The following is a 15,114-nucleotide window of genomic DNA, read 5'->3' as shown; positions in this document are numbered from 1 at the left end:
TGTTCTCCTGCCAAAACCTTCATTTACTCCCTCTCTCTGTGATGTGTCTGTGACGGGTGTGTGCATTTGAGTGTGCGTGCGTGCATATTCTTGTAGGAAGGGGGGTGTGTGTGTCAAAACAACCTGCACCTTAGTAAGGAGTAGGGGCTGCAGATTCCACCCCTATCAGTTTTAGAGGTTGGCACACCTTGGCTGTACAGAGAACTCACCACCATCCCACTGAAACTAGTCCTCTATCATGAGAGAGACAGAGAGACAGAGAGAAAGAGAGAGAGAGCGAGACGCTTCGAGGGGACTCCTATGGTAGGTACACCTACTCATCTCTTGGCAGTAGTACTGTAGATTACTTTATCACTGACCTCTCAGAGCTTTCAGTCAGCCCACTGACACCTATCAGATCACAGAAAACTCAATCTACTTGAACAGAAAAATACTTAATTATGAGGCATCAAAGCCAAATGAACTGCATACTATTAAGAAATGCTATAGATGGAAGGAAAGTAGTGTGGAAACCTACCAAAAAAACTATTGGGCAACAACTAATTCAATTCCTTTTAGACAAATTCTGGGACAAAATGTTTCACTGCAATAGTGAAGGTGAAACTTGGCAGTAGAAAGCCTAAACAGTATATTTGACCTTTCAGCTTCCATATTGAATCTAAAAATGTCAATCAGACAACCTAAAAAAAATATATTAAAAATGACAAATTGTTTAATGAAGAATGCAAAAACCTAAGAAAGAAATTGAGAAACCTATCCAACCAAAAACATAGAGACCCAGAAAACCTGAGGCCATAGAATCTAACCACTTCTGGTAAAATTGTAAAACGCTAAACAAACAACAACATGAAGAGTTATCTAATCAAAACGGAGATGTATAACAAGAACAAACAGCAAAAACATACATGATCAATTACAAATCTTAGAATCAGCTATTAAAGACTACCAGAACCCACTGGATTCTTCAATTACATTGAATGAACTACAGGACAAAATACAGACGTATTCACCCTGCACACCCTAATTGACAAACAAACAAACCAAAAGAAAAGCAGTCTTCTCATGCTTTGTCGATTTCCATTTTTTTTTTGACTCAATTTGGCACGAGGGTCTGCTATATAAATTGATGGAAAGAAGTGTTGGGGGAAAATATATGACATTATAAAATCCATGTTCACAAACAAGTATGCGGTTAAAATTGATGAAAAAAAAGTGAGACAGGGATGCAGCTTAACGACAGCCGTTACACCTTTACCGTTACGACCACCGTTACACCTCTTCAACATATATATATATATATATATATATATATAAACGAATTAGCGAGGGCGCTAGAACTGTCTGCAGCACCCGGCCTCACCCTGCTAGAATCTGAAGTCAAATGTCTACTGTTTGCTGATGATCTGGTGCCTCTGTCCCCAACCAAGGAGGGCCTACAGCAGCACCTAGATCTTCTGCACTGATTCAGTTGATAGTGAATCTCAGTAATACAAAAATAATGGTGTTCCAAAGAAGGTCAAGTTGCCAGGACTACAAATACCATCTAGACACCTTTTCCCTAGAGCAGTCATTCCCAAACCTTTTATAGTCCCGTACCCCTTCAAATATTCAACCTCCAGCTGCGTACTCCCTCTAGCACCAGGGTCAGCCATCAATGTAAGCATGCCACACACACACACTATACAATACATTTATTAAACATAAGTGTGAGTTTTTGTCACAACCCGGCTCGTGGGAAGTGACAAAGAGCTCTTATAGGACCAGTGAACAAATAATAATATAATAATAATCAATAGTTTTTCTCTTTATTTAACCATATTACATACAAAACCTTATTTGTTAATTGTTCAATTGTGAATAACTCACCACAGGTTAATGAGAAGGGTGTGCTGGAAAGGATGCGCATAACTCTGCAATGTTGGGTTGTATTAGAGAGACTCAGTCTTAAATCATTTTTCACACACAGTCTGTGCCTGTATTTAGTTTTCATGCTAGTGAGGGCTGAGAATTCTCTCTCACACTGGTACTTGGTTGCAAAGGCTGTCGTTGGGTATTGATGACCAAATCGCAGGCGGGATGTGAATACTCATCTTTTAATGGTAAAGAATCAATCAAACACGGAAAAACAATAAACAAGAACGACTCAAGACAGGCTAACGAGGCACTGTTGCTGGACACTCTGGCCTGATCTGACGCACTGGACGCCTGATGCGTGGGGCTGGTAGAGGAGGTACCAGCCTGGGGACACGCACCTCAGGGCTAGTGCGAGGAGCGGGAACAGGCTGAATAGGACTAGGCTGACTCATGGGAAGCTTGATCCGGGTTGCTGGTACTGGTCGTGCCAGACTGGAGGTACTCACTTCCGGGTTAGCACGAGAGGCGGGAACCGGAAAGACTGGGCCATGGAGGTGCACAGGTGGCCTTGACCGCACCTCCTGCACAACCCGTCCTGGCTGGGTGGTACTAGCAGCCCTGTACGAGCGGGGTGCTAGTACAGGGCAAACTGGGCTGTGCAGGGGCTTGCTGGTTACCGTGCGTATAGCGGGCGTAGGGTAGCCTGGTCCTAGGAGGCGTACCGGCGACCAGACGCCCTGCGCAGGCATCCTCCTCCCAGGCTGGATGCCCACTCTAGCACGGCATCTGCGAGGGGCTGGAATAGCGCGCACCAGACTGTGCGTGCGTATGGGCGAGATAGTGCGCACCTCAGCGAAACATGGCGCCCTCCACTCCATACGTTCCTCCATATACTCACGGGTAGCTGGCTTATGGCTCTTCCTTGGCCTAGCCAAATTACCCGTGTGCCCCTCCCCAAAAAATTATTGGGGGTGCCTCTCCGGCTTCCTCGCCAGTCGTGTACCCCGGTAGCGTTCCCGGTCCTCACCAGCCTTCCTCCACGGGCCCCCTCCGGCCAGAATCTGTTCCCAAGTCCATTTTTCACGAGTGTCCAACTCAAAGTCCCTTTTCTCAACCTGCCGCTCCTTTCTCCGCTGCTTGGTCTTGGTTTGGTGGGTTGTTCTGTAACGGCTGTCGTTGGGTATTGATGACCAAATCGCAGGTGGGATGTGAATACTCATCTTTTAATAGTAAAGAATCAAGCAAACACGGAAAAACAATAAACAAGAACGACTCAAGACAGGCTAACAGGCTATACTTACAAAAAATAGCAGTGCTAGTGAAAACAACCCACAACCCCAAGAGAAAAACACACACCTAATATATGACTCCCAATCAGGAACAACGATATCCAGCTGTTCCTGATCGGGAGTCACACAGACTAACACAGAGACAGAACAACTAGAAACTACATACAACACACAACCTCTGCCACGTCCTGACCAATACTAAACAACACTCCCTCTGCTGGTCAGGACGTGACAAAAGGGCATCAGTGTCTTAACACTGCGATTTGCCAAGGCAGGAGCACAGCCCAATCCAGAAATCTGGCAGTGGCTTCTGATTAAATAAAATTTTCACAGAACCACTTGTTGCAATTTCAATGAGGCTCTCTTGTTCAGATATCGGTAAGTGGACTGGAGGCAGGACATGAAAGGGAAAACTAATCTGTTTGTTTGTGTCATCCATTTCGGGAAAGTACCTGCGTAATTGTGCACCCAACTCACTCAGGTGCTTCGCTATATCACATTTGACATTGTCTGTAAACTTGAGTTAATTTGCACACAAAAAATCATACAATGATGGAAAGACCTGTGTGTTGTACTTGTTAATGCAGACAGAGAAGAGCTCCAACTTCTTAATCATAGCCTCAATTTTGTCCCGCACATTGAATATAGTTGCAGAGAGTCCATGTAATTCTAGATTCAGATCATTCAGGCGAGAAAAACATCACCCAGATAGGCCAGTCGTGTGAGAAACTCGTCATCATGCAAGCGGTCAGACAAGTGAAAATTATGGACACTAAAGAAAACTTTAAGCTCGTCTCTGAATTAAAAAAACGTGTCAATATTTTTCCTCTTGATAACAAACACACTTGTATGTTGTAAAAGCGTTACATGGTCGCTGCCCATATCATTGCATAGTGCAGAAAATACACGAGAGTTCAGGGGCCTTGCTTTAACAAAGTTAACCATTTTCACTGTAGTGTCCAAAACGTCTTTCAAACTGTCAGGCATTCCCTTGGCAGCAAGAGCCTCTCGGTGGATTCTGCAGTGTACCCAAGTGGTGTCGGGAGCAACTGCTTGCACGCGCGTAACCACTGCACTATCTCTCCCTGTCATGGCTTTAGCGCCATCAGTACTGATACCAACCCATCTTGACCACCAAAGTCCATTTGATGTCACAAAGCTGTCCAATACTCAAAAAATATCCTCTCCTGTTGTCCTGGTTTCCAGTCGGTTTGCAGAAGTGGATGTCTTCCTTAATTGACTCCCATAAACATAACGGACATATACCAGGAGCTGTGCCAGGCCCGCAACGTCTGTTGACTCATCCAGCTGTAATGCATATAATTCACTGGCTTGTATACGAAGCAGTAATTGTTTCAAAGCATCTCTTGCCATGTCACTGATGCATCATGAAATAGTGTTGTTTGATCGTCTGTATAGTTTTTTGGGCCTTTTCCCCCAACATTGTCCCAGCCATATCCGCAGCAGCAGGAAGAATTAAGTCCTCCACAATAGTATGGGGCTTGCCTGTCCTAGCCACTCAGTAGCTCACCATATAAGACACTTCTAGACCCTTCTTATTAATGGTATCTGTTGCTTTTATACATGTCTTACTACTCGAAATTCATCTTAATTCTCGCTCACAAAACTCCTGTGGCTTATTTTTCAAATTGGCATGTATTGTTTCTAAATCTCTGCTCAAAAGTGAAGGTTTCATCGAGTTGTGAGATAGTGCTTTGCACTTATGACACACTGTGACTGAGGAAAGACACTACTCCAAATATAAGTGAACCCCAAATCAATGTAGTTCTCATCATATTTGCGCCTCTTTGATGGTCCAACGTCCCTGTCTGTTGTTCGGTGCTTTCCCGGGTAAGGGGGCAGTAGCTCTTCGGCTGCATCAGATTCACAACTGTCAGTGTCCATGCTAGCTGGGCTAACAACAAATGTAGAATTACTGATGCTAGCATTGGATGTGCTCTTTGAAGCAGAACAACTTGTGTCATTGACAGGTACAGGTGTAGTACTGCTGGTAGTAGCAGTACTTCCAGTAGAGCTGGTATGTGTCTTTATGGACGCGGGCCTTACTTTTTTTTAACCATTTATCAATTTTTGCGCAAACGGAATGAGCAGCAGCTACGTTTGGCTACATACGGACCATTAGTGGAATTCCCGCGAGAGAGTAAAACCTCACCCAAATGTATTGGAAAATATAAATGGACTGTTTGAAAATGTTAAATGTTTTTTTTTTTTTTTTTGTGAATCACATTTTTATTTGGCTTACCCCTGACAGCATTGCGCGTACCTCTGGGGGTAGTTTGGGAATACCTTTCCTAAAGCACACAAAACACTATACATACTTCGGCCTAAATATCAGCACCACAGTTCCACAAAGCTATAAACAATCTGAGAGACAAGGCAAGAAGGGCCTTCAATGCCATCATCCCAATTAAGATCTGGCAAAAAATACTTGAATCAGTTATAGACCCCATTGCCCTTCATGTTTGTGAGGTCTGGGGTCCGCTCACCAACCAAGAATTCACAAAATGGGACAAACACCTAATTGGCACTGTGCATGTGGAATTCTGAAAAAACACAAACAGACCCCACAGAGCCCCAGGACAGCAACACAATTAGACTCAAATAAATCATGAGAAAACAAAAAGAGAATTACTTGACACATTGAAAAGAATTAACCAAAAAAAATTAGGAAACTGGAATGCTATTTGGCCCTAAACAGAGTACACAGTGGCAGAATACTTGTCCACTGTGACTGACCCAAAAAGCTTTGACTATGTACAGACTCAGTGAGCATAGCCTTGCTATTGAGAGAGGCTGGCGTAGGCAGACCTGGCTCTCAAGAGAAGACAGGCTATGTGCACACTGCCCACAAAATGAGGTGGAAACTGAGTTGCATATTAGACACATATTTCCCTCAGATTACACAGCCTCACAAAGAATTAGAAAACCATTCCAATTAAAACTCCCATATCTAGGACGTGAAATACCACAGTAGCAAGATTTGTGACCTGTTGCCACAAGAAAAGGTCAACCAGTGAAGAACTAACACTATCGTAAATACAACCCATATTTATGTTTATTTATTTTCCCTTTTGTAATTCAACTGTTTGCACATTGTTACAACACTGTACAAAGCCATAATATAAATACCTATCTTCTTTTGAAACTTTTGATTAATGTTTATTGATAATTTCTGATTGTTTATGATCTATTTCACTTGCTTTGGCAATGTAAACATATGTTCCCCATGCCAATAAAGCCCAGTGAATTGAGAGAGGGGGATGGATAGAGGCCTCGAGGAATAGTTCAAATGTTCCTCTCTTTTGTCTGTGTCTGTTCTGCAGTTTAAATATGACAGTTTAAATTAGTGTTTCTACCAAATTCATTTTCCTTTCATTAATTTCAGACGTGACACTCCCTTTATCTAGTCAACTCCCCCTAGTGGTGTATTTACTAAATGCTACATTGTATATTGCATCAAAAGCTAATCCATCATAGATCATGTGATTACCATTGAACTAGCCTGTCTCACTAGTCCATATTAGTTTAGTGCCATTTTAGCATCTGTAACTCAAGCTAACATCAGCACCTCTCAGCCTAGCATCTGTAACTCAAGCTAACATCAGCACCTCTCAGCCTAGCATCTGTGCCGCTAGCTAACATCAGCACCTCTCAGCCTAGCATCTGTAACTCAAGCTAACATCAGCACCTCTCAGCCTAGCATCTGTGCCGCTAGCTAACATCAGCACCTCTCAGCCTAGCATCTGTGCCGCTAGCTAACATCAGCACCTCTCAGCCTAGCATCTGTGCCGCTAGCTAACATCAGCACCTCTCAGCCTAGCATCTGTGCCGCTAGCTAACATCAGCACCTCTCAGCCTAGCATCTGTGCCGCTAGCTAACATCAGCACCTCTCAGCCTAGCATCTGTGCCGCTAGCTCACGCTTGCTTTCACTCAGCGTGTGTTTGCTCAGATGAAGGAAATTATGTAATTAGCCAGCCAGGGATTGTTTTCTTTTTCTCTCTCTCTCCCTCCCTCCCGCCTTTTTCTCTCTCTCTCCCTCCCCTCCTCAGTGAGCGATTGTTCCAATTTAAGCTAAACCACACCCTTTTTCCTATTTCTAATTAATCTGCTCACAGCTTCAGAAGGAGAAATCAAACTATATTTATCTCATTATCTTTCTCTCTCTCTCCAGATTCCTCTTAATTGTTCAATAGCAGTTTTGTTGGAAATCAAAGATTGGGTTGAGAGGTGTGCGTGTGTGGGGGGGAGGAGTGGAAATGGGGGGGGTTGTGAGTGTGTGTGTGAGGGGGGTTCATGGTTGAGGTAGGTGGGGGGGCAGTATTGGGTGGGGGTGCTGGGGAGGAAAAGCCGGCATTTTGCTCTCTAATTCCAACAGGCCTCGAGGCCTGGAGCGGTGCACTAAGAAGGGCCTCACTGTTGCTCCCTGGATCAGCCAGGTATTGCTTACATAAAAAGCAAGTGAAAACAGCTGTAGGGATAATTAGCTTGATTCTCCATTACATGCCATGAGGGCCAATAACTAAAAAATGGAGTTTTGTTTGGGTTAGAACTACAGCCCGGACCAGGAGGAAGTTGTAAAAGTCAGGCAAAAAAAAAGAGAGAGCTCTTGAAGCAATTGTTCCACGGGAGATGTTCTGCCTCTCTGGGCTGGTTGATGGAGACCATATTTTTTTCATCAGGGTTTGAAAAAGGGCCCCGTTCCAATGCTTGTGTGCGCGCACGTTGTGTGTGCGCGCACGTTCATACACTTTTATGTGGGTATATGTCTGTGTTTTTATTGTGCAACAGGGTGGCAAAGTAACATTTATAGTGTTATGGGAGACATCAAAAACTGTTTAATGATGCTCAATGTGTGTGTGTGTGTGTGTGTGTGTGTGTGTGTGTGTGTGTGTGTGTGTGTGCGTGTTATGTGTTCTATTCAAAGTTCTGTGTATTGGCACACTTTGTCGAATATGTGTGTGTGTGTGTGTGTGTGTGTGTGTGTGTGTGTGTGTGTGTGTGTGTGTGTGTGTGTGTGTGTGTGTGTGTGTGTGTGTGCGTGTTATGTGTTCTATTCAAAGTTCTGTGTATTGGCACACTTTGTCGAATAGTTACCAGCTAACCTCTTCTGATTGCCACACATTAACCTCTCCATAAGTTGACCGCTACAACATCAGATTTATTGGGGCCTGGAGTATAGACTTCTGTAAAGTAAAGAATATAACGAAATACATGTAATATTATACAGAGGAGACTTTTTATTATAATCACAAAGTCATTTTCCTAGACCTAGAAGATCCACATGATAGCGCAATTGACATTTAAAGGTCATTTCCATCTGAGCTGACATATGCAGCGTTTACCGTAAATGCGGTCTCATTGAACCCGGGATCATTGCCTTTAAATGTCAGTCACGCTATATCACAGGTCTGCCACGATCCGGATCGAATCTAGCCCTTCCTCTTTTCATCAACAGATTACATCCTAGCTTCCACGAGACATCGGACCTGTTGTAGTGTGGAGCAGAGTGACTGTCTGACCTGTTGTAGTGTGGAGCAGAGTGACTGTCTGACCTGTTGTAGTGTGGAGCAGAGTGACTGTCTGACCTGTTGTAGTGTGGAGCAGAGTGACTGTCTGACCTGTTGTAGTGTGGAGCAGAGTGACTGTCTGACCTGTTGTAGTGTGGAGCAGAGTGACTGTCTGACCTGTTGTAGTGTGGAGCAGAGTGACTGTCTGACCTGTTGTAGTGTGGAGCAGAGTGACTGTCTGACCTGTTGTAGTGTGGAGCAGAGTGACTGTCTGACCTGTTGTAGTGTGGATCAGAGTGACTGTCTGACCTGTTGTAGTGTGGAGCAGAGTGACTGTCTGACCTGTTGTAGTGTGGAGCAGAGTGACTGTCTGACCTGTTGTAGTGTGGAGCAGAGTGACTGGGCTGCATCGTCCTCTGCCTGCCCATTTGAGGATCTGTGACTTTTAACTCCATTTGAAAATATCTATAGGTTCCTCCGCCTCATTTTATAAATGGATTTATTTCTGTTTGGACAGAAAATACTCTGGGACCATAAGTAGGCTTAGCTGTCACTTCTCTCCCCTTTGCATTTCCTTCCCCCTTCATCCTACAGAATGGCTTATTTTACATCTCTCCGCTTGGTAGAGTGAGGGATAACTTTGTGCCGGTAATTGAATTTAGGCAACAACAAAAACTGATCTGAAAAAGAACAAGAGTCATAGGATAATTGCTAGTGAAAGACCTGAGTTCGTACATAGGTGGTCCCCAAACTCTGCAAGGATCCTTTTTACAAGCTGTTTACATTAGTACCACTTAAAGACAAAAAAAAGACTCAAGAGCAGCCCGACTTACTCAAATACAGACGTTTTTGGTCGGTATTCAATCCCCCGACAGACAGGCAGGCTGGCAGACAGGTAGGAAGGCAGAGGCTGGCACACAGACAGATAGACAGTCTCCTGTGTCCCTCTCCCTCCGTCCCCTTGTCTTTTGCTCCTGTCATTAGACTGATTACCCAGACAACCCCAACACCTCTGTTCAGACCAAGCTGGTTATCTCCAGGTTTACATCACTGTAAAGTTGGTTCAGGAATCTCAAGATAATCATTTTTTTAATTGACTCCTACTGCACATACCTGTATCCCATGTACGTATGAGCACAATGATGTATCGGTCCTGGTACACTCACACACATGCCCCCACATGCCTGCACACACGCAAACACACAGCGTCTTAATGCTGGTACAGCAGCAGTTAGACACTTGTATAGTATCTTAAACATGATTATCTAGCATGCTGTATGCTATGGCAAAGTTAAGTAAGTATTCATTTGGGAAAGACTTCACCCTTGTCTGAACCACGGTTACTGTAGGAGCACAGGAAAAGAGGCGGCGGGATGCGAGGCGTGTGCGACGGAGGTGTTGTGGTGGGAGGGTGAGAAAACTAATGGACATATAGGAGGAGTGAAAGATGAAGGGATGAGAGGAAGTAGGAAGGATGGATGGTGATAAAGATGGATAATGTCCTGTGTAGTCTTTTATAAGGAGGGAGGAAACATCGTTAGATAAGGTCAGTTTTCTGATGTCGAGAAGAATGAACAGAGTAGATCAAAAAAAAATCAGGAATTTCAATTATACACACAGACAGTACCCACCCAGATGCCAAAACATTTTACATATTGTGGGAGAAGTTGTGATGATTATGTTTCAAGTTTATCTAGAGCTGTCCATCTGAGGATTATGAAGTACTTTACCATTTAAGAGGGTAACTTACCACATTCTCTGCTAATGTGGAGTATCTACAGGAATACTGGGCGCCACCGTTCTACAGTATGTGGGAGCAGCCTCTCAACATACAGTAAGAATGCTAAGTAGTCTAGCAACCCCATGTGTGGTGTCCATATTTTGTCAAAGAGCCCTTTCAGTTTCAGTTTCAGTGTGTAGCTGCACAGTAGCACCACCATGTTGAAACAGAGCAGGCATTTTGTGTCAAAGCATGGGAGAGCATGACGCTACTGTTACGCTATATGCATTGGATGCAGTTGCCCCTAGATAGTTATAGGGCGCGAGATAAGAGAGTGGGGATGGAATCTATTCAGATTGTCCAGTTGTGTTAAAGTTATTTCAATATAAAATAGCAACCACAGACACTAACATGCATGCACCCAAACATGCATAGGGTCATGCAGGTGTGCCGTGGGAACTTGTGGTCTGAAAGCGTATGTTGTGTGGTGGTAGTGAAGTGTTGACTGATATGAAAGGGGAGCAGTCTTCAGGCCCATCCACACAGGGACAGGGTCATCTCCTTTATGACCTGCCTGGGCCCTGTCTGCCTGCCTGGTCCCTGCCTGCCTGGTTCCTGCCTGCCTGGTTCCTGCCTGCCTGGTTCCTGCCTGCCTGCCTGCCTGGGCCCTGTCTGCCTGCCTGGTTCCTGCCTGCCTGCCTGCCTGGGCCCTGTCTGCCTGCATGGTCCCTGTCTGCCTGCCTGGTTCCTGCCTGCCTGCCTGCGTGGTCCCTGTCTGCCTGCCTGGTTCCTACCTGCCTGGTTCCTGCCTGTCTGCCCGCCTGGGCCCTGTCTGCCTGCCTGCCTGGGCCCTGTCTGCCTGCCTGGTTCCTGCCTGCCTGCCTGGGCCCTGTCTGCCTGCGTGGTCCCTGTCTGCCTGCCTGGTTCCTACCTGCCTGGTTCCTGCCTGTCTGCCCGCCTGGGCCCTGTCTGCCTGCCTGGGCCCTGTCTGTCTGCCCGCCTGGGCCCTGTCTGTCTACCCGCCTGGGCCCTGTCTGCCTGCCTGGGCCCTGTCTGCCTGGATCAGTAGAGCTGCTCCACCGGGATGAACAGGAGTGTGTGTTTGGTTCAAAACCCGGCTCACCAGCAGCTGTAGGGAGACAGAAAGAACAGGCATTGGTGTGAGAGGGGAACAAACACAGCCCTGCCTGGCTGCCTGGGCCCTGCCTGGCTGCCTGGGCCCTGTCAGCCTGGGCCCTGCCTTCCTGCCTGGGTTCTGCCTGCCGCGGCCCTATTTGTTGATTCTTGGGCCCCAAAATCATTAATTAAAGTGCAGACGACGGCACGGTAACCTGAGGAAAGCCTCACACACACATATGAGGCACACACTAACCCACACACAGCACTCCCTGTCGCATAACAAATGATGGCACTTGGTTTAATTGCTGAGGCTGTTTATTTATTTACGTCTGTAATGGATGGTGGTCCTCGGACCAGCAGCCAATCAGCAGCCAGAGAGAGGGAGACAGGAAGAGAACCAGAAGCCCTGCAGACCTGAACAAATTCCACAGGATTCTGCACTCTTCATTTCACCCTCGAGTCTACATGGTCCGCCTTTCAGTCTAGCTTTATCTCTTTCTCTCTTTCTGTCTGTTCTCTCCCCCTCTTTTCTTGCTCTCCTAGTTGTGTTTGTTCTCCTCTCTAGCCTTTCCCGAGTGACTGATGGGATCGCCGTTCTTGATTGGTGGTTATTTTGAGAACTGTTTGCTCAGCCAATGAGGCGCCCTGGTCTTACAGATGTAGGATCTTAATTTGAGCCAGTTTCGAATAGCAAGAAAATAATAATTCAGCTGCAGGAAATGTGAGTTATTATATGGATTATAATGAATGGACATTTTTGTAGGGGTTAACTCATTTTTCGTAAGGGAAAATCAAGTCTGCAATTTCTAAGTGGAAATTACAAACTTCAGAACCCATTTTAAATCTAAAATACACTACAAGTTTGTTTTGCATTGCAGGAAAGTTATCCTGTAACAGGTGATCAAATTAAGATCCTACATCTGTATATGGCATACATCATTGTTTTTTAAACTCAACCCACAATGAGACCCTGGACTTGATTTTGTTGCTGGCTGGCTTCTCAACAAAGACCTAAGTAACAGACACATTCCGATTTTAGTTTGTTACAAATGAGCACTCGATGTTTGGGTCTGTGCCAAATACGTTTAACGCATTCTTAAGGAGATCTGGAGACTTGCCAGACTGTTAGAGGGACAAAACAGTCATGCTATAACTAAGAAAAAAACCAAACACGCTTGTATGGAAGAAACCGTTTCAGTTGATTTCTCCATCACTGGCTGATGTGTGTTTATGCTGCTCTGCTAGGTCGATGTGACGTGGTGCCTGTTACGAAGCACTGGGGAGTTGGCTGAGGTTTCCTTCTAATCCACATAACAAGCTCTGATGAAACACCCTTCTTCATGTGCGTGTTTTATAAAGTGTTTGTTCCCCTCTCACACTGATGCCTGTTCTTTCTATGTCTCCCTACAGCTGCTGGAGAGCCGGGTTTTGAACCAAACACACACTCCTGTTCATCCCGGTGGAGCAGCTCTACTGATCCAGGGGCCAGACTGACTGCAGCAGAGTCCCAGGGTCCTGCCCACCTGCCATGGTTGAAGACAATCCTTTTCCCACCTTCCATTGCAGAGATGCTCTCTTTCCTCCCAGTGTTTGACAATCAGAGAGTAGAGACTCGTAAAGTCCCATGAGCTCCGAGGCGCCGTTGGACATGTAACCCTGACTGTTATACACTGTACTTATGAACTACGGCTTTAACTCTCCAACAGTCAATCAATCATCTCACTGCCCCTGCCAGGTTCACTGACTGACTGATAAATCCTAGACAACAAACTAGTCAGCCTAAAAACGAGAATGACCAATCAGAAAGGACCATTAAGAGTGACCAAACATAATTTGTTTTGTGTGTTATTTTTTTTTAGATTGTTTGTGAGCCCTTGAAAGACTATGGGAGAGAGCAAATCCTGTTGTGGGTTTGTTTACGTAGCCACATACGGATAGCATTAGCATGGTCCACAACATGGACCTCAGATCCACATGGACCTTCTCAATGTACCGTGCCAAAGGAACCACTCCCTGTCAGCAGAGAGACACTGAGAGGGGAACCGGGTTCCAATTACTCTAGAACCCTCAAAGAGAACCCAGAGAAGTGTTCTGTGTATGCTACCTTTCTCTGAATGTTCTTAAGTCTGGAAACACTCCTGTCATCCTATCACTGGACAGCTCTCTTGGTTGACAGTGCTCCAGGTAGACGATGTCCATAGGAACTGATCTAGGATCAGTGCCCTTTCTAAATCCTTAACTATCAAGTGGGTAAACAAAACTGACCTCAGACCAGTTTCTAGGGGCAACTTCGTCCCTCTCCGGGTGAAGGGTACAAACTGACCAAACAAAACCCTCTGAGGAAATCTAACTATGATCTGTTTAGAGTTTTTTTTTTCTCTTGTGTTTTTCTCTCCCTGCTGTACTTTGTTTGACTAACGAGTATCATGTTGTGTTTGTTTTTCTACATCTGAAACAGATTGAGTACTGTTCTCTTTGAGGTTTGTATCAGTTGTGTGTTTCTGCTTGTGGGTGATGTTTTATTTAGTAGTTTATTTATTGAGTAGTTTAATTGCAACATGCATTGGAGTGGCTGTTTTTAGGTATCCATGTTGAAGTCAGCACTCTCCAATCATCATTTTGGAATCAGAGATTGAGGAGTGCTGCTTTAAGGGGATGAGTTGTCTATACATATCAGTTTACCAGTGAGGATGTCGTGGTGTTTGAAGGTGACATGATGCAACATGATCTCCGTTTTACTGAACCAGCAGTAAGTGTTTAGCTTGTACAGTTTTCGCTCTGTGTTTAGCTTGTACAGTTTTGTGTGTGTGTGTGTGTGTGTGTGTGTGTGTGTGTGTGTGTGTGTGTGTGTGTGTGTGTGTGTGTGTGTGAGAGAGAGAGAGAGAGAACAGCGCGAGGTCTCAATATGCTCAAACTCTGCTATTGACTTGTTTATACAGTGTGTTGCCATGGTCAATATTAGTTTCTCGGTCAATAAAAGTGTGGCGTTTTTCTCAACTGTTCGGAGAATGTATCTCTATCAGATAATCACAAACATAATTTAACATGAATTTTATCAATAGTTATGTTAATAATCAGTGGATCTTTTGAAATCATCAATTTTTCTGAGATTGAAACAATGGAGTGTGCTTTTGTTCCCCTTTTTCATGGTCTCCCTAAACCCATCTCTGTCTCTCTCTTTCTCTAGGTCTCTGTCTCTCCCTAAACCCATCTCTGTCTCTCTTTCTCTAGGTCTCTGTCTCTCCCTAAACCCATCTCTGTCTCTCTCTTTCTCTAGGTCTCTGTCTCTCCCTAAACCCATCTCTGTCTCTCTTTCTCTAGGTCTCTGTCTCTCCCTAAACCCATCTCTGTCTCTCTCTTTCTCTAGGTCTCTGTCTCTCCCTAAACCCATCTCTGTCTCTCTTTCTCTAGGTCTCTGTCTCTCCCTAAACCCATCTCTGTCTCTCTTTCTCTAGGTCTCTGTCTCTCCCTAAACCCATCTCTGTCTCTCTTTCTCTAGGTCTCTGTCTCTCCCTAAACCCATCTCTGTCTCTCTTTCTCTAGGTCTCTGTCTCTCCCTAAACCCATCTCTGTCTCTCTTTCTCTAGGTCTCTGTCTCTCCC

At 45.0% G+C, this 15,114-nt stretch overlaps 1 protein-coding gene across 1 annotated transcript in view; it reads left to right on the top strand.

Annotated features, from left to right (window-relative positions):
- LOC115168911 (ERC protein 2-like) overlaps nt 1-14,509 on the top strand; it is a 332,236-nt gene extending 317,727 nt beyond the window's left edge. Inside the window, exon 16 of the mRNA XM_029724430.1 lies at nt 12,923-14,509. The gene's annotated coding sequence lies outside the window, so the exon portion shown is untranslated. The remainder of the gene's footprint in view (nt 1-12,922) is intronic.
- Nucleotides 14,510-15,114: the final 605 nt, after the last annotated feature.

The sequence above is a fragment of the Salmo trutta genome, chromosome 30 (assembly GCF_901001165.1).
Source record: "Salmo trutta chromosome 30, fSalTru1.1, whole genome shotgun sequence".
Taxonomy (NCBI): Eukaryota; Metazoa; Chordata; class Actinopteri; order Salmoniformes; family Salmonidae; genus Salmo; species Salmo trutta.
This window is presented reverse-complemented; position numbering and strand designations above follow the sequence as displayed.